Consider the following 20,696-nt stretch of genomic DNA (forward strand, 5'->3'; position numbering starts at 1 on the left):
ATATGTAGTGTTCATCATGGGAGGCAATGGAAATACAAAATATTTACCCACAAATAACGGTGTGACCCTATAATTGGTGCGGGTTATCGGGGACTGTTATTGCCGACAGACACTAGAAGTCTTCCTGTTTGCCCACTCATCGTGTTTTTTGATTTTGTGCCCGAGCCTTTTGTTGCAGTGCATTTTTGTTCTATTGGCACCGTCATACTTGCCAACCTTGAGACCTCCGATTTCGGCAGGTGGGGGTAGGGGGGCATGGTCTGGGGTGGGGCGGGGCGTGGTGGGGGGCGTGGTTAAGAGGGGAGGAGTATATTTACAGCTAGAATTCACCAACTCGAGTATTTCATATATATATATATATATATATATGAAATACTTGACTTTCAGTGAATTCTAGCTATATATATATTTATTTATTTTATTATATATATAAATAAAAGAAATACTTGAATTTCAGTGTTCATTTATTTACACATATACACACACATAACACTCATCTACTCATTGTTGTACTTGAAAGTACAATGCAATACAATTCCGGGGCAATGGCACCTACCAAATACACAGTAATGAAAACACAGTTGTTCTACTAACTGTACTGTGTTTTATGAGAGTAGAGTATGTGTGTGTGTGGCCCTTTAATAGGTGACAGCTTGTGAGGTGAGTGACGTCAGTGAGTGTGTGGGCGAGAGAAGAGAGGGAGCGGTAGCGTGAGTGCGGGGAGGGACTAGTTGGTTTTGTGTTGGATTGGCTGTGTGCAAGCAATCAATAAAGCAAGATTTGCAACTAATCGCTGGATTCTGATGCGTCATCTATGTTGCTGCTTCTTGATCTTAGCGCTGCTTTCGATACCGTCGATCATAATATTTTATTAGAGCGTATCAAAACACGTATTGGTATGTTAGACTTAGCTTTGTCGTGGTTCAACTCTTATCTTACTGACAGGATGCAATGCGTCTCCCATAATAATGTGACCTCGGACTATGTTAAGGTAACGTGCGGAGTTCCTCAGGGTTCGGTTCTTGGCCCTGCACTCTTTAGTAATTACATGCTGCCGCTAGGCGACATCATACGCAAATACGGTGTTAGCTTTCATTGCTATGCTGATGACACCCAACTCTACATGCCCCTAAAGCTGACCAACACGCCGGATTGTAGTCAGCTGGAGGCGTGTCTTAATGAAATTAAACAATGGATGTCCGCTAACTTCTTGCAACTCAACGCCAAGAAAACGGAAATGCTGATTATCGGTCCTGCTAAACACCGACATTTATTTAATAATACCACCTTAACATTTGACAACCAAACAATTACACAAGGCGAATCAGTAAAGAATCTGGGTATTATCTTCGACCCAACTCTCTCGTTTGAATCACACATTAAGAGTGTTACTAAAACGGCCTTCTTCCATCTCCGTAATATCGCTAAAATTCGTTCTATTTTATCCACTAGCGACGCTGAGATCATTATTCATGCGTTCGTTACGTCTCGTCTCGACTACTGTAACGTATTATTTTCGGGTCTCCCTATGTCTAGCATTAAAAAATTACAGTTGGTACAAAATGCGGCTGCTAGACTTTTGACAAGAACAAGAAAGTTTGATCATATTACGCCTATACTGGCTCACCTGCACTGGCTTCCTGTGCACTTAAGAAGTGACTTTAAGGTTTTACTACTTACGTATAAAATACTACACGGTCTAGCTCCGTCCTATCTTGTCGATTGCATTGTACCATATGTCCCGGCAAGAAATCTGCGTTCAAAGAACTCCGGCTTATTAGTGATTCCCAGAGCCCAAAAAAAGTCTGCGGGCTATAGAGCGTTTTCTATTCGGGCTCCAGTACTATGGAATGCCCTCCCGGTAACAATTAGAGATGCTACCTCAGTAGAAGCATTTAAGTCCCATCTTAAAACTCATTTGTATACTCTAGCCTTTAAATAGCCCCCCTGTTAGACCAGTTGATCTGCCGTTTCTTTTCTTTTCTCCTCTGCTCCCCTTTTCCTTGAGGGGGGGGGGGGGCACAGGTCCGGTGGCCATGGATGAAGTGCTGGCTGTCCAGAGTCGGGACCCGGGGTGGACCGCTCGCCTGTGCATCGGCTGGGAACATCTCTACGCTGCTGACCCGTCTCCGCTCGGGATGGTGTCCTGCTGGCCCCACTATGGACTGGACTCTTACTATTATGTTGGATCCACTATGGACTGGACTCTCACAATATTATGTCAGACCCACTCGACATCCATTGCTTTCGGTCTCCCCTAGAGGGGGGGGGGGTTTCCCACATATGCGGTCCTCTCCAAGGTTTCTCATAGTCATTCACATCGACGTCCCACTGGGGTGAGTTTTTCCTTGCCCGTATGTGGGCTTTGTACCGAGGATGTCGTTGTGGCTTGTGCAGCCCTTTGAGACACTTGTGATTTAGGGCTATATAAATAAAGATTGATTGATTGATTGATTGATTGATTCATCATTCACCCTAAAGTCGTCCGCTGTGGAGACCCACTGCCGGGTAAGGTGAAGGGTGTTGCCCCGAGCATACATCGGCCCTGGAGAAGTATCTCCCCTGCGTCTCCTTGTGTGCGCACACTGGACTCAGGTCCGCATGGAGCTGGAAGGGGCGTGACCTCCAGCTCCGGCTGAATTCCGGGAGATTTTCGGGAGAAAATTTCTTCCGGGAGGTTTTCGGGAGAGGCGCTGAATTTCGGGAGTCTCCCCGAAAATCCGGGAGGGTTGGCAAGTATGGGCACCGTACTTTGGGTTTTTTGACTCCTTGACAGTGTGGACAATAGAAGACTTATCGCACTCACTGCTCTTGTCCTTGGCGCTTTTTGGGATCCACCACAATAAGCCACGACACATTTTTTTGAAAATATTGTGAACACAGCGCACTGGGTAAGGTCTATTCAGGTGTACTGGAGAGGAGGCTACGCCGGATAGTCGAACCTCGGATTCAGGAGGAACAGTGTGGTTTTCGTCCTGGTCGTGGAACTGTGGACCAGCTCTATACTCTCGGCAGGGTCCTTGAGGGTGCATGGGAGTTTGCCCAACCAGTCTACATGTGTTTTGTGGACTTGGAGAAGGCATTCGACCGTGTCCCTCGGGAAGTCCTGTGGGGAGTGCTCAGAGAGTATGGGGTATCGGACTGTCTTATTGTGGCGGTCCGCTCCCTGTATGATCAGTGTCAAAGCTTGGTCCGCATTGCCGGCAGTAAGTTGGACACGTTTCCAGTGAGGGTTGGACTCCGCCAAGGCTGCCCTTTGTCACCCATTCTGTTTATAACTTTTATGGACAGAATTTCTAGGCGCAGTCAAGGCGTTGAGGGGATCCGGTTTGGTGGCTGCAGGATTAGGTCTCTGCTTTTTGCGGATGATGTGGTCCTGATGGCTTCATGTGACCAGGATCTTCAGCTCTCACTGGATCGGTTCGCAGCTGAGTGTGAAGCGACTGGGATGAGAATCAGCACTTCCAAGTCCGAGTCCATGGTTCTCGCCCGGAAAAGGGTGGAGTGCCATCTCTGGGTTGCGGAGGAGACCCTGCCCCAAGTGGAGGAGTTCAAGTACCTCGGAGTCGTGTTCACAAGTGAAAAAAGAGTGGATCGTGAGATCGACAGGCGGATCGGTGCGGCATCTTCAGTAATGCGGACGCTGTATCGATCCGTTGTGGTGAAGAAGGAGCTGAGCCGGAAGGCAAAGCTCTCAATTTACCAGTCGATCTACGTTCCCATCCTCACCTATGGTCATGAGCTTTGGGTTATGACCGAAAGGACAAGATCACGGGTACAAGCGGCCAAAATGAGTTTCCTCCGCAGGGTGGCGGGGCTCTCCCTTAGATGGACAGCGCACTGGGACCAATGTCCGTGTGTGCCCGAAAGAAAGGAGGCAGCCAGCCAAGCACGGACGAAAACTACAGCAACACTGCTGTAACTTTCACTCATTGAGATGAGAAATGTTTCTCTGCTTGCATCAAGCCCGGTCGATGTCCCGCCCCCAAGAGCCATATACCCCACCGTGATTGGTAGGTTCTTTGAGCTCCACACACACAACACTGTAAAGTGTCATTTATATAAAACTTGCGGGCCGCTTTAACATTAACCTTTCATATTACGGTGGGGGCCGCAAAATATCGTCTCGGGGGCCGCAACTGGCCCGCGGGCCGGGAGTTTGAGACCCTTAAATTGTATTATTAAGTATATGATACATAAATAATATCAGCTTCCTGCACTCTGCATGATCAGGAAATGTGCAAATGTAGTGATTTTAACTTTAAAAAATGCTAAAAAAAATAAAAAATTATAATAAATAAACGTTTGTAATTACAAAGACAATACATTTATAGTTGTGAGTTGTGTGGTCCTCTGTGTTTTTCTGTGTTTTTAAATTTGTATTTATATTTATTGTTTTAAAATCGTTTTTAATCATATGTATTTTTATATTGTTTTTATATTGGTTTTATATGTATTTATTTTGTTTTTATTCAGTCATTGGTGGAGCTAAGGATAGTATTTGAATCTTGTTTTTGATATTTTTGTTGTATAAATTGTTAGGATTTAATCAAGGAGGTGATCCCAGGATGCAGAGACTGGAGGCAAGGCTGATTTACAATATGTTAACAATTTAATACGAGTCCAAAAAGTGTAACAAAAGGAGATGGGGCAAAAAATGCACACCATGAATATATAAACAAAAGTAGGTCCTTCAGTGGTCGGCAGGGGGAAAAGGCCAGGGCGCACTGAGCTCTACAAAAAGGTCCAACAACCTCAGGAAGGCTAGAAGGCAAATAAAAAGAGGTGAGGAATTTAGATAACAAGAAAAGACAACATACCAGGCAGGACGACGTGAATCATGCGTATGCACGTGGAAGGTGCAGGAGACATTAATCGGCAGGGACCAGCTGTCGGTGACGAGCTTATATACTACTGGGTGGAGATTAGTTGCAGGTGTGTCTCGCTGGGAACTAATTGAATGAAGAAAGAAAACAGACAACAAAAAAGAGAAGGCAGGGAAATGACAAAATGCAACATAAATGTGCTATATAAAGTGGAGTGGAGCGAATATATTAAAATTAGAATACAGTTATTTTATGAATTATTATCCAGTTTTGTTTTGTTTTTCTTTTAATCAAAACAAGTCCCTACCCGAACCCCCACGTCACTACTTTGTACTTTCTCACCACCTCTGTCTTCCTGTCTAAACTGTCAATAGAAGTCTCAACTGCAAAAACATTATATGTTGTCATTCAACCTATTGTATCGATAATAACTAAACAAATAAGTGATACAATACAATATTTAATATTCCATTTCAGAGTTAAGTCGCAGCCATTATCCATCCATCCATCCATCCATTTTCTACCGCTTGTCCTTTTTGGGGTCGCGGGGAGTGCTGGAGCCTATCTTAGCTGCACACGGGCGGTGTCATGTTTGTGTAATCATGTTTTGTTTTAAGTCATGTTTTGTTTAGTTTCTGTCTTTTCACTCCCTTGTCTGGTCACCATAGCAACCATTAGTTTTCACCTGTCACGTCACGCACTTGTTTCACGTTTTGAGTCACGCACCTGTTTCACGTCTTGAGTCACGCACCTGTTTTCGTTAATCATGTCCGTAGTATTTAAGTTCAGTGTTTTTCAGTTTGTTTTTCTGACGACCTCGCACCCCATACCACACCACATTTGTGCTCTGTCCATTCCTCTATGATCCTGCTTCATGTCCCTTGTCACAGTAAGTTTTGGTTCCATGTTTATAGTCCTTTTGTTTTTTCGTAGTTTATTCTCCGCCACTGTGCGCGCTTTCATTTATTCCTTTTTTTTGATAAAAATAAATAAATCATATACCTCCATTCCCGTCTCGCCCGTGCCAACTTTCCGTTGCATCCTGGAAAAGCAAACACCCCGGACCAAGTCTTGACAGGCGGAAGGCAGGGTACACCCTGGACAAGTCGCCACCTCATCGCAGGGCCAACACAGATAGACAGATCACATTCACACTTACATTCACACACTAGGGCCAATTTAGTGTTGCCCATCAACCTATTTTATCAATAATAACTAAACAAATAAGCGATATGATACAATATTGAATATTCCATTTCAGAGTTAAGTCAATCCAATCCAATCCAATCCACTTTATTTATATAGCACATTTAAACAACAAAATGTTTCCAAAGTGCTGCACAACAATATTAAACACAATTAAAAACAATATAAAATAAATGTGATTAAAAACAATTTCAAAGGGTAAAACCAATTAAAACAGTAAATAGAAAGCAAAAAGCAAAATTTTAAAAACACAGAGGACAACAGAGGACCACACAACTCACGTAGTGTTAAAAGCCAGAGAATAAAAGTGGGTCTTAAGACGAGACTTAAAACACTCCACTGTGGGAGCAATTCGAACATGGAGGGGCAGAGTGTTCCAGAGCTTAGGGCCGACCACAGAGAAGGCCCTGTCTCCCCTGGTTTTAAGTCTCGTCAAGTCGCAGCCATTATAAGATCTGCATTAACGCTAAAGGCATAGTTTAAGTAACATGTTAATATTATTTACTGTCATACAAGTCAAATTAACTGCGGTATTGTAGCATTGGAGTGTATTTAACCGAAGTTTAACAAACACCCCAACTTTTTGGTGTAATTGATGATAAATTATTGTCAATCAAAACAAGAAGCACAATGCCTGTTAGGAACCGGGAAGGACGCAGGCGGCGGTGGACTGGCCGATTGGAGAGCCAGAACCAGCGGTCGTGGGCTGGGACCGCACCAACCTGGCTTTTAAGTCCTCCACGAATTGTGCGGCCCAGAACGTTGACTGTACATCGCCGACGGGGGTTCTCGCGAGGTCACAACAGTCTAGCTCAAAGATCCCGTTAGGAACTTGCATGGCTGCAGTTTTTTGAGACCCCAAGATGCAGGAACCAGGAGCCGATGAACAGGTAAGATGATTTTAATTATCATCAACAGAGGAGAATGCAGTCTTGCATGAAACAGTTCCAAACATAAAGTGATCTTCAAGCACTGAGGAGTGCTCGAGTGAAACATACATAGACATATGCTGATTGTCCGCAGGTGTGGACCAGGTGCGAAAACAGTGCTCAACGGAACAAGCAGGAAGTGGAAACCAAAATAAGAGCACTGATAGGAAATAAATACAAAAACAAGGAAACAAACAGAAATGAAGTGACCGATCGTCACAATGCATGTGATGTAGGACAAATAAATAACCCAATTACAAAAATATTTAAAGTGTTTAAAGGCCTACTGAAATGCGATTTTCTTATTTAAACGGGGATAGCAGGTCCATTCTATGTGTCATACTTGATCATTTCGCGATATTGCCATATTTTTGCTGAAAGGATTTAGTAGAGAACATCGACGATAAAGTTCGCAACTTTTGGTCGCTGATAAAAAAGCCTTGCCTGTACCGGAAGTAGCAGACGAGTAGCGTGACATCACAGGTTGTGGAGCTCCTCACATCTGCACATTGTTTACAATCATGGCCACCAGCAGCGAGAGCGATTCGGACTGAGAAAGCGACGATTTCCCCATTAATTTGAGCGAGGATGAAAGATTCGTGGATGAGGAAAGTGAGAGTGAAGGACTAGAGGACAGTGGGAGCGATTCAGATAGGGAAGATGCTGTGAGAGGCGGGTGGGACCTGATATTCAGCTGGGAATGACTAAAACAGTAAATAAACACAAGACATATATATACTCTAATAGCCACAACACAACCAGGCTTATATTTAATATGCCACAAATTAATCCCGCATAACAAACACCTCCCCCCTCCCGTCCATACAAACCGCCAATACAACTCAAACACCTGCACAACACACCTAAACCCACAGCCCAAAGTATCGTTCACCTCTCCAAAGTTCATACAGCACATATATTTCCCCAAAGTCCCCAAAGTTACGTACGTGACATGCACATAGCGGCACGCACGTACGGGCAAGCGATCAAATGTTTGGAAACCGCAGCTGCATGCATACTCACGGTACCGCGTCTGCGCATCCAACTCAAAGTCCTCCTGGTAAGAGTCTCTGTTGTCCCAGTTCTCCACAGGCCAATGGTAAAGCTTGACTGTCATCTTTCGGGAATGTAAACAATAAAACACCGGCTGTGTTATCCGGCACAACAGTCAGGGGGTGCATTCTACGGCGGGGGTGCATTATCCGGCACAACACCTGCCGCTATACACCGCTTTCCACCTACATCTTTCTTCTTTGCTGTCTCCATTGTTCATTGAACAAATTGCAAAAGATTCACCAACACAGATGTCCAGAATACTGTGGAATTTTGCGATGAAAACAGACGACTTAATAGCTGGCCACCATGCTGTCCCAAAATGCCCTCTACAATCCGTGACGTCACGCGCTGACGTCATCATACCAGCAGGATATTACGCGCAAAATTTAAAATTGCACTTTAGTAAGCTAACCCGGCCGTTTTGGCATGTGTTGCAATGTTAAGATTTCATCATTGATATATAAACTATCAGACTGCGTGGTCGGTAGTAGTGGGTTTCAGTAGGCCTTTAAGTCCAGATTTAACAAAACTCACATGCATCAAATCCCTCTATCTCGTTAAATGCAGACAAATGCATGTCCTCGTTCTGTGCACACTTAAACTGAATTGCAGCAATTATCCTTGCACAAAAGGAAGAATTATCCTCGCACAAAAGGAAGTGGATTGATGTGTGGACGGATAGGAGAAAAGAAGTAATAGAGACTAAAGGTTTCTTTGGGAAGAAAGGACAAATTGTTTTGAGCTATAGCACGCAGACGTATGCTCTAGTGGAGCACCTTGGGAGACTTGAGGCCGAGTCATGATCGCCACTCAATTAAAGGGATTAAGCCCACCCCCACCCCCTCCCGCCCCCCTGTCCCTCACACACACACATATACACACACACACACACACACACACACACACACACACACACTCTCTGTCATTATCTGGCTCTATTACACACACACACAAAACAGTCGGTGTATAAACTATTGATCATGTATAAACAGTAGAATACATGATTTATATTTGACAGAGTCAGACTTGTATAGTTTGACATATGAACCAAGATGTCAATGAAAGTTCAGCTCTTGGGTTAATATCCAATCTCCATACACAACCTTCTTTTGAGTTCTGGGAATGATCCTAAGTGATACATATATGTAAAACGGTGGTGCCCACCGTTTATTCTCAACATAAATTTGAAAAGAATCAAATAAAAGGGTCCATATTGTAATATTTCCAGATATCAAATGAAAACCAGTAACCACTGTATTTGTTTTGTTTTGATTTGAACCCAGATTCTTTATGCTCAAAGAAAGTGATGGAAGATAAACTTCAGACCAAGTGGAACACATATACTGTAACACATTTCGGATTTTTTGTTCCTAAAATAATAATTAAAGTCAAATATGTGTGATATTGTATATATGTCATATTGGCATGTTATGGTAAATGTATTCCTTGTTTAAAAACAACTTAACTTGATGTTTGTTTGTGGTTCCCCACAAATGTATTTAACTGAAGAAATTACAAACTCAATTAAAAATAATTATAAAACAGTGAAATTTATTGAGCTGTCTATTACTATTTGGGATAGGCTCTAGTGCCCCGCGTCCTCGAGAGGGACAAGCGGTAGAAAATGGATGTGTGTTCACGTGTGCTTTATTGTGGCGGTCCGCTCATAATACATAGTCTTATTCAATGGATATCATACAAACCAAAGAAATATATCCAAATATAATGAAAACAAACAAAAAAAGCACAACAAGTGCAAAACTTCATGAAGTACAAACGGAGCAAAAAAAGTAATATACACCTCACGGGATGATACAAAACTAGAGATGTCCGATAATATTATCGGTCTATAAATGCGTTAAAATGTAATATCGGAAATTATCGGTATCGTTTTTTTATTATCGGTATCGTTTTTTTTGTTTTGTTTTTTTGTTTGTTTGTTTTTTTATTAAATCAACATAAAAAACACAAGATACACTTACAATTAGTGCACCAACCCAAAAAACCTCTCTCCCCCATTTACACTCATTCACACAAAAGGGTTGTTTCTTTCTGTTATTAATATTCTGGTTCCTACATTATATATCAATATATATCAATACAGTCTGCAAGGGATACAGTCCGTAAGCACACATGATTGTGCGTGCTGCTGGTCCACTAATAGTACTAACCTTTAACAGTTAATTTTACTCATTTTCATTAATTACTAGTTTCTATGTTAACTGTTTTTATATTGTTTTACTTTCTTTTTTATTCAAGAAAATGTTTTTAATTTATTTATCTTATTTTATTTTATTTTTTTTAAATTTAAAGTACTTTATCTTCACCATACCTGGTTGTCCAAATTAGGCATAATAGTGTTTTAATTCCACGACTGTATATATCGGTTGAAATCGGTATCGGTAATTAAAGAGTTGGACAATATCGGAATATCGGATATCGGCGAAAAGCCATTATCAGACATCCCTATACAAAACAAATAAAAAACCAGACAAAAAAAACAAGTAAATTAATAAATATTAAGCAAAATGTAAACACGTATGGCTGTCCATATGATCTTATTGTTCTGTCTTTATATATTTTTTTCAATTGGAATATATTTTTACAGTCTTTTATCTCATTGTAAAGAGAATTCTAAAGAGGAGACATTTTACCAAAGTATGCCTGTAGAGTACTGTTTCAAACGTTTCAGATTGCCATATAACTTGGTACATGTAGTCCACAATATGCAAACACGAATGAGGAATTCTTGTATCATGTGATTTGACTGTCTCTATAAGTTTCACATTGCCATGACAGCCGTGCTAATGTTGAAACCCATTTTCTCAGCATATCAGCATATTCAGAACGAAATAGGCACTGACACTACCCATATCCACATAGGTTTTATTTGTCGAAAATATATTTTGCCCTGTCAGTTGTATGACACATCGACATACAGACTAACGGGCATATATTTCCTCTGTTAGCCTATATGTCAATGTGTCATTGACCGTGCTAGCATGCTAAGCATTCATTGCATGAACATATTAGCTTTGTTAGACAAGCTCATAGACTGTATTGGACAATATAGTTTACATACCAAATGTCCATTTCCATATATTACAAGTAATAAGTAATAAGTAATAATGTAAATGCCTGACTTACCTATCAAGTTTGGCGTCAGTTGAAAAAATCTTCTCCGCCTTCAATCGTCTCCATCTTTCAAAGGCATCCCTGATACAAATCCTTGTTTTGTTCCTGGCTTTGTCATGCATAAGTTGAGAATCATAACGACGCCTTTTAGATGTACTAAGGTCTGACATGTTTAGTAACTTTACCAGTGGCAGTAGCTAGACCAGGGGTCGGGAACCTTTTTGGCTGAGAGAGCCATGAAAGCCAAATATTTTAAAATGTGAAGTGAAGTGAATTATATTTATATAGCGCTTTTCTCTAGTGACTCAAAGCACTTTACATAGTGAAACCCAATATCTAAGTTACATTTAAACCAGTGTGGGTGGCACTGGGAGCAGGTGGGTAAAGTGTCTTGCCCAAGGACACAACGGCAGTAACTAGGATAGCGGGAGCGGGGATTGAACCTGCAAGTTGCTGGCACGGCCGCTCTACCAACCGAGCTATACCGCACCATATAAAATGTCTTTCCGTGAGAGCCATATAATATTTTTTAACACTGAATACAACTAAATGCGTGCATTTTTAAATAAGACCAACATTTTTGGAGTATAATAAGTCTCTTATTCTTTTTAATAACATTGTTATTCTGAGGCTAACCAATAATAAATAAAATACTTCTTACCATTAATGCGACTTCTTGAACAGGTGCGGTAGAAGACGGATGGATGGAATAAAATGCATGAGAATGTTTTATATTTTGAACGTTATTTTTAACATTGTGATTACAAGCGGAATTATTCATTACTTATCGTGTTAAGCAATGTCAGCTAAGACGTATCTGAGAGCCAGATGCAGTTATCAAAAGAGCCACTTCTGGCTCAAGAGCCATAGATTCCCTACCCCTGAGCTAGACGAAGAGGGCGGTGCATAACTGGCAACCATGTGACACACCCACAGACTTTCTTATTGGTCAAATGGTAGAGGGCCGGGCATCGAAATTAAAACAATAACAAGATTTCGGGGCTGAACTACTGTTATCAGTTATAGAGGTGTTCGAAAAGAACATGATTTATTAATGCCTTTTGACATATCAGGGCCATTTAATGATGACTTGACATGTAATTATTACACACTTTTACCACATTTCGTTATGTTACAGCCTTATTCAAAACTTTTTGTCCTCAAAATTCTACGGACCCCATAACGAGAATGTGAAAGAGTTTTAGAGAGTTTTGCAAATGTATTAAAAACAAAAAACTAAGAAATCACATGTACATAAGTATTCACCGCCTTTGCCATGAAGCTCAAAAGTGAGATCAGGTGCATCTTGTTTCAACTGATCATCCTTGACATGTTGCTACAGCTTAATTGGAGTCCATCTCTGGTAGACTCAATTGATTGGACGAGATTTGGAAAGGCACACACCTGTCCATGCATAAGGTCCCACATTTGACCGTGCATGACAACTAATCAAACCAATTGTCTGTAGACCACCGAGACAGAATTGTCTCGAGGCACATTGTTACGAACTGGTCAAGGGGGTGACCCCGGGATGCAGAGACGAGAGGCAAGTTTGAATAACAAAAAGGGAAAACATTTAATGAGTCCAAAAAGTGTAACAAAAAGCGATGGGGGCAGAAGTGCACACCATGAATACTTAAATGAAAACAGGTTTCTCAGTGGTCGGCAGGGGGAGAAGCCAGGGCACACAAAGACACAGGATAAAGTCCTTGTTGCCTCAAGGAGGCTAGGAAACAAACACAACACGTTAGGATTTACAGGATTAAGGAAAAACAACATACCGGGACTGACGAGGCGAAGTAGGCACATGCACGTGGAAGGTGCAGGAAAAATAACCAGCAAGGCCCAGCTGTGGGTGACGAGCTTAAATACTCTGAAGAAATGGTTTGCAGGTGTGCCTAGTGTCCGCCCCTCGCTGGAGACTAATGAGCTGAGGAAACATCACAATAAAAGAGAAAGCAGGGAAATAAAAACACAACAGTACCCCCCCTTAAAGGACGCCACATGGCGGCTTACCTGGTTTCTCTGGAAAACGAACATAAAATGTATTTAAAAGTGTAGGGTCTAGGATAAGGGAACGCGAGACCCAGGATCGGTCCTCGGGGCCGTAGCCCTCCCAGTCCACCAGATACTGGAAACCCCTGCCCCTTCTCCTCACATCAAGAATGGCCTTGACAGAGAACGCAGGATGGCCATCAATAAGCCTGGGAGGTGGAGGAGGCACCTCTGGAGGACTCAAGAGACTGGTGGAAACGGGCTTGATGAGTGAGACGTGGAACGAAGGATGTATCCTTAGGGAGTCAGGAAGGTGTAGTTGAACGGCGGAGGGATTGATGATACGTTCAATGGAAAAAGGCCCAATAAATCTTGGCTGAAGCTTCTTAGAGTCCACTTGGAGAGGAAGATCACGAGACGACAACCACACCTTCTGACCGGGCTTGTAGTCTGGTGCTGTACTGCGGTGGCGGTTAGCAAGGCGCTGGTTGCGCTCTGAGGTGCGTAGCAATGCAGACCGGGTATTGCGCCAGGCTTGTTGTGCGCGGTGCAGGTGGGCAGCCACAGATGGGACGGCGACCTCCTTTTCCAGAGAATTAAAAATGGGGGGTTGGTAACCGTAGGCAGAGTGAAAAGGTGACATACCTGTAGCCGAGCTGATGAGTGTATTATGTGCGTACTCTATCCACGGTAGACTGAAGGCCCAGGAGGCCGGCTGCTGGTGGCAGACGCAGCGGATTGCGGCCTCTAGGTCTTGATTGGTGCGTTCAGTCTGACCGTTAGTCTGTGGGTGGTATCCTGAGGAAAGACTGGGTGATGCTCCTAATGCCTTGCAGAACGCCTTCCAAACAGCAGACGAGAATTGTGGACCTCTATCCGAAACTACATCCACTGGGATACCATGCAGCCGGAAGACATGGCGTACGAGCATTTCAGCAGTCTCGAGTGCAGAGGGTAACTTGGCCAGAGCGACAAAATGGGCCATCTTAGAAAAGCGGTCAACCAAAGTCAATATCACTGTGTTGCCCTTGGATGGTGGAAGTCCTGTGACAAAGTCCAATGCCACATGGGACCACGGGCGGGAGGGAATGGGAAGCGGGCGCAGAAGACCGGCTGGTGCCCGGTGTGATGCTTTATTACGGGCACAAGAGGCACAGGCCGATACAAAGTCCTTTGTGTCAGCTCTGAAGGTTGGCCACCAGAAGCGCTGGGACAGGAGGAAAAAAGTACGGGTTATGCCCGGGTGGCAAGCGACCTTGGAGCTGTGGGCCCAGTTTAGTACTTCAGGACGGAGCTCTGGGATCACAAACAAACGCCCTTGAGGGCAGTTCTTAGGAGAGGGAACGTTCTTGAGTCCCTCCTTAACGCGGCCTTCAATGTCCCACTGCAACGCTCCCAGTACTCATGATGGAGGGATGATTGTCTCGGTCTTGACCTCTTCCTCGGGGCAGGAGTACATCCTCGACAGAGCATCTGGTTTACCATTCTGGGAACCGGGGCGGAAGGTCATGGTAAAATTAAATCTGGCTAGGAACAACGCCCACCTCGCTTGTCTAGGATTGAGCCGTTGAGCAGTACGGATATAGGCCAGATTCTTGTGGTCTGTGAACACCAAAAAACGGGGTCTCCGAGCCCTCCAGCCAGTGCCTCCATTCTTGTAGTGCCAACACCACAGCGAGTAGTTCTCTATTGCCAATGTCATAATTACGTTCAGCAGGAGTCAGGCGGCGTGAGAAAAAGGCACAGGGGTGCAGCCTCTGGTCGGTGGTGGAGCGCTGGGAGAGCACAGCCCCCACGCCGGAGTCAGATGCGTCAACCTCGACAACAAATTGAGAGGATATGTTAGGATGGATAAGAACAGGTGCAGAGGTGAACAAAGACTTGAGTTTCTCAAAAGCAGATTGAGTCTCTGAGGTCCACAAAAAGGGAAGCTTAATGGAAGTAAGTCTTGTTAATGGTTCCGCTACTCGACTAAAATTACGAATAAAACGACGATAAAAATTAGCGAAACCTAGAAACCTTTGAAGGAGCTTCCTAGAAGTGGGTGTGGGCCAATCAACCACTGCCTGTATTTTTGCCGGATCTGCTCGGAGTTGACCCCTCTCAACAATAAAACCCAAAAAAGGAACCGACTCAGAATGAAAAACACATTTCTCAGCTTTGACATACAGACGATTTTCAAGAAGGCGTTGGAGCACTAAGCGAACATGCAGGACGTGTAGTTCAGGGGTAGGTGAGAAAATTAGTATATCGTCTAAATAAACTACCACGAAACGGTCGAGCATGTCGCGCAGGACGTCATTTATGAGGCCCTGAAAAACGGCAGGAGCATTGGTGAGGCCGAAAGGCATGACCAGGTATTCAAAATGTCCTAGGGATGTGTTGAAAGCAGTTTTCCATTCATCTCCTTGCTTAATTCTAACTAAATGGTAAGCATTGCAGAGGTCCAATTTGGTGAAATGTCTAGCAGTGTGTAGTGGGTTGAAAGCTGAGTCGAGAAGCGGAAGCGGATATTTATTCTTAACAGTAATATTATTGAGGGCACGGTAATCGATGCAGGGGCGAAGTGTCTTGTCCTTCTTCTCCACAAAAAAGAACCCGGCAGCTAGTGGAGAGTTGGATGGGCGGATAAGACCAGATGCAAGTGAAGTAGTGATATAGTCCTCTAGAGCATGTCTTTCGTGTCGAGAAATGTTGTATAGTCGCGAAGAAGGGAGTGTAGCACCAGGGAGGAGATCAATACCACAATCGTAGGGACGGTGTGGAGGTAACGACAACGCTCGATCTTTGCTAAAAACTTCTTTAAGGTCGTGATAAGCAGTGGGCACAACCGACAAATCAATTACTTCCTGTGTGACGACGCGCGAGGACCTTGTGCGAGGGCATGCAGACCGCAGACAATGTAAATGACAAAAAATTCCCCAATTAATTATTGTAGCTTTGGCCCAGTCAATATGGGGATTGTGTTTAGCTAGCCAGGTAAGCCCAAGCACAACCGGAGCAGAACGAGAGGGTATGACTAGAAAAATGATTGATTCAAAATGGTTCCCAGATAATTGAAGAGATAACGGAAGGGTCTGATGTATAACGCTCGCCAGGTGGCCTCCGTCGAGGGATCGGACAACTCTAGGTTTATGTAACTTAGTAACGGGTATGGAATAACGCTTAATTACAGACTCATCGATGAAATTATCGTCGGAACCAGAATCAACAAGTGCCCTAATGTCCAATTTCTGGGATAAGTCCCAGGCTAGCGTACACGATAGTTGAAGTCTGGACAGTGTCTGACCTGTAGCGGACAGTAGAGGGGCATGGTCGATCGCTGGAGGATGTGAAGCTGGAACAGGGCGAGGAGGCGACGCCTGAGTGCGTAGAGGTGGCGGCGCTTGAGTGCGTAGAGGTGGCGGCGCTTGAGTGCGTAGAGGTGGCGGCGCTTGAGTGCGTAGAGTTGGCGGCGCTTGAGTGCGTAGAGTTGGCGGCGCTTGAGTGCGTAGAGGTGGCGGCGCTTGAGTGCGGCGGCGAACAGGACGATGAGGACAGTGGGAGAGGCGATGCTCCACTTCTCCACAATATAAACACAGCTGGAGGCGGAGGCGACGATCCCTCTCAGCTGGAGATAGACGATTACCTCCGAGCAGCATGGGTTCCTCTTCCTGTGGTATCGGTAGGGCATCGACACTGGGTATCGGTGCAAATGTTTGACGCGCTCCATGGCCACTCCCACTGCGCGACGAAGTGCAGAGTCCCTGACGTCGAAAACTCTCTCTCTCCCAGTCAACGAGGCGATTTTCAACCCTCCCCGCCAGAGCGACAAGCTCGTCGAGGTTGTCGGGAGTCTTGAGCGGGATCATGTGTTTCCGGACTCGCTCAGCCAGACCGAGGGAGAAGACGTCCACCAATGCGGAAGTTGGCCATCCGCTCTCAGCAGCGAGCCTTCGGAATTCGATGGCGAAGTCCGTGACACTGCGCTGACCTTGCTGTAGACGAAGTAATGACCGTGCTGCCTCACGTCCTGGTCTTTCGCGCTGGAAAATGTTCTTCATGGCTTTGGCAAAAGCGGCATACGAGGCACACACGGGAGATTGACGCCCCCATTCCGCGGTGGCCCAGGCGGAAGCCCGGCCACTCATATGGGACATGAGAAAAGCCACACGAGCTCTTTCAGTGTAAAAAGAGGTTGGCAATAGTTCAAAAAAAATCTCACACTGGGTGAGGAAAGACCGCACGTCACCTGACTCGCCGGAGAAACGCTCGGGCTTGGAGAGTGGTGGACACGTAGCAGGAGGGGTGTCGTCAGGCAACGGAATATCTGCGTGTCGAGGATGGCTCAGCGGGACTGCTGCGTCGGCGGTGGGGGAAGTCATCGACTGCAGAGCGGTGAGTACGCTTCCCAGCTTTGTCTCCAAGATATTTATGCGAGCATCTTGGCGTTCCGCCATGGCTTTGACGCCAGTCCTAAGCACGCCAAATTGTTCTTCCTGTTGGTCTAGAGTTCTTCTGACCGGGTCGATCTCTGCGAGGTCCATGATGTGGCTGGTTATTATGTTACGAACTGGTCAAGGGGGTGACCCCGGGATGCAGAGACGAGAGGCAAGTTTGAATAACAAAAAGGGAAAACATTTAATGAGTCCAAAAAGTGTAACAAAAAGCGATGGGGGCAGAAGTGCACACCATGAATACTTAAATGAAAACAGGTTTCTCAGTGGTCGGCAGGGGGAGAAGCCAGGGCACACTAAGACACAGGATAAAGTCCTTGTTGCCTCAAGGAGGCTAGGAAACAAACACAACACGTTAGGATTTACAGGATTAAGGAAAAACAACATACCGGGACTGACGAGGCGAAGTAGGCACATGCACGTGGAAGGTGCAGGAAAAATAACCAGCAAGGCCCAGCTGTGGGTGACGAGCTTAAATACTCTGAAGAAATGGTTTGCAGGTGTGCCTAGTGTCCGCCCCTCGCTGGAGACTAATGAGCTGAGGAAACATCACAATAAAAGAGAAAGCAGGGAAATAAAAACACAACACACATATCCGGTGAAAAGTACAGAAAAATAGCTGCCTGAGCGCGGTCTGGGCGTGTCATGCCAGGCCAACTCCTGAGATCTATTCCACGTTGGTTGTGATGTAACAAAGAAATGTACTTGGATTTGTGTGTGCGCACACTTAAATACATCTGAATTTTGACTTGCGTAAGGAGTTTTTTGGATTTGAATCTACGTCTTTTTTCAGAAGGAAATCCATGCAACTCTTGCTACATGAGGCCCCATGACTCTTCCTAGGACTGACCGTCGGTCTAATTGAGCAATCATAGGAGAGGGGCTGTAGTCAGGGAGATGACCAAAAAAAAACGATGGTGTCAAGACTTGGTCCTTGGGTTTAGTTTTTCCAGAAGGCAACGGAAAGTTGGCTCGGGCGAGAGGGGAATGTGAGTACATATTTTATTTTTTTTACACTAACAAAGGACAAAAAAAAGAAGCAAAAAAAAGAAGCAAACAAAAGGCGCGCACAAGGGCGGAAGCACAAAACTTGACTATAAACACAAAACTTGCACAACGGCAGAAACTATGAACAATGAAACAAAACTTGCAAACTATGGCATGAATAAAGAAAACTTACTTGGACGAGAAAACGGCATGAAAAAGCGCAGCAAGGGTTATAAGGCTGTGTGGAGAGTATGATGTGGGATGTCGCCAGAAAGACAAACTGAAAACAATGAACTTAAATATTACAGACATGATTAGTGAAAACAGGTGCGTGACTCAAAACGTGAAACAGGTGCGTGACGTGACAGGTGAAAACTAATGGTTGCTATGGTGACAAAACAAACAAAAGTACACAAAAAGTCCAAAAACAAAACCGAACATGACTAAAACAAAACATGATCACACAGACATGACAGATGGTCACTTTGCCAAAGCTAAAGCATTTCTCGGTGGAGAGAGGAGAACCTTCCAGAAGGACAACCATCTCTGCAGCAATCAGGCTTGTACGATAGGGTGGGAAGCCATTTCTTCGTAAAAAAGCACATGGTAGCTTGCCTGGAGTTCGCCAAAATGCACCTGAAAGACTCTCGGGCCATGAGAAACAAAGCGTTCTGGTCGGATGAGACAAAGATTGAACTCTTTGGCGTGAATGCTAGGCGTCATGTTTGGAGGAAACCAGACACCGCTCATCACCACACCAATACCATCCCTATATTAAAGCATGGTGGTGAACTGGGAGACTAGTCAGGATAGAGGGGAAGATGAATGCAGCAATGTACAGAGACATCCTGGATGAAAACCTGATCCAGGGGCGACGGTTCATCTTTCAGCAGGACAAAGACCCTAAGCACAAAGCCAAGATATCAAAGGAATGGCTTAAGGACAACTGTAAATGTCCTTGAGTGGCCCAGACAAAGCCCAGACTTGAATCAAATTGAACATCTCGGGAGTGATCTGAAAATGGCTGTGCACCGACGCTTCCCATCCAACCTGATGGAGCTCGAGAGACGCTGCATGGAGGAATGGGCAAAACTTCCAAAAGATAGGTGTGGCAAGCTTGTGGCATCGTATTCAAAAAGACTACCTAAGTTGCATCAACAAAGTATTGAGCAAAGGCTGTGAGTTTTGCTCATATTTGCAAAAAGCTATTAACACATGTTTTCACATTGTCATTATGGGGTATTGCGGGTCGAATTTTGAGGACAAAATAAATGTATTCCATTTTAGGAATAAGGCTATAACATTGAATGTGGAAACAGTGCTGCAAATACAAACCCCGTTTCCATATGAGTTGGGAAATTGTGTTAGATGTAAATATAAACGGAATACAATGATTTGTAAATCATTTTCAACCCATATTCAGTTGAATATGCTACAAAGACAACATATTTGATGTTCAAACTGATAAAAAAAATGTTTTTTGCAAATAATCATTATCTTCAGAATTTGATGCCAGCAACACGTGACAAAGAGGTTGGGAAAGGTGGCAATAAATACTGATAAAGTTGAGGAATGCTCATCAAACACTTATTTGGAACATCCCACAGGTGTGCAGGCTAATTGGGAACAAGTGGGTGCCATGATTGGGTATAAAAACATCCATCCATCCATTTTCTACCGCTTATTCCCTTCGGGGTCAATCAGCTACAATCGGGCAGAAGGCGGGGTACACCCTGGACAAGTCGCCACCTCATTGCAGGGGTATAAAAACAGCTTCCCAAAGAATGCTCAGTCTTTCACAAGAAAGGATGGGGTGAAGTACACCCCTTTGTCCACAACTGCGTGAGCAAATAGCCAAACAGTTTAAGAACAACGTTTCTCAAAGTGCAATTTAGGGATTTCAACATCTAAGGTCCATAATATCATCAAAAGGTTCAGAGAATCTGGAGAAATATCTCCACATAAGCAGTATGGCCGGAAACCAACATTGAATGACCGTGACCTTCGATCCCTCAGACGGCACTGTATCAAAAACCGACATCAATCTCTAAAGGATATCACCACATGGGCTCAGGAACACTTCAGAAAACCACTGTCACTAAATACAGTTGGTCACTACATCTGTA

This window comes from Nerophis lumbriciformis, linkage group LG10 (assembly GCF_033978685.3).
Source record: "Nerophis lumbriciformis linkage group LG10, RoL_Nlum_v2.1, whole genome shotgun sequence".
Lineage (NCBI taxonomy): Eukaryota > Metazoa > Chordata > Actinopteri > Syngnathiformes > Syngnathidae > Nerophis > Nerophis lumbriciformis.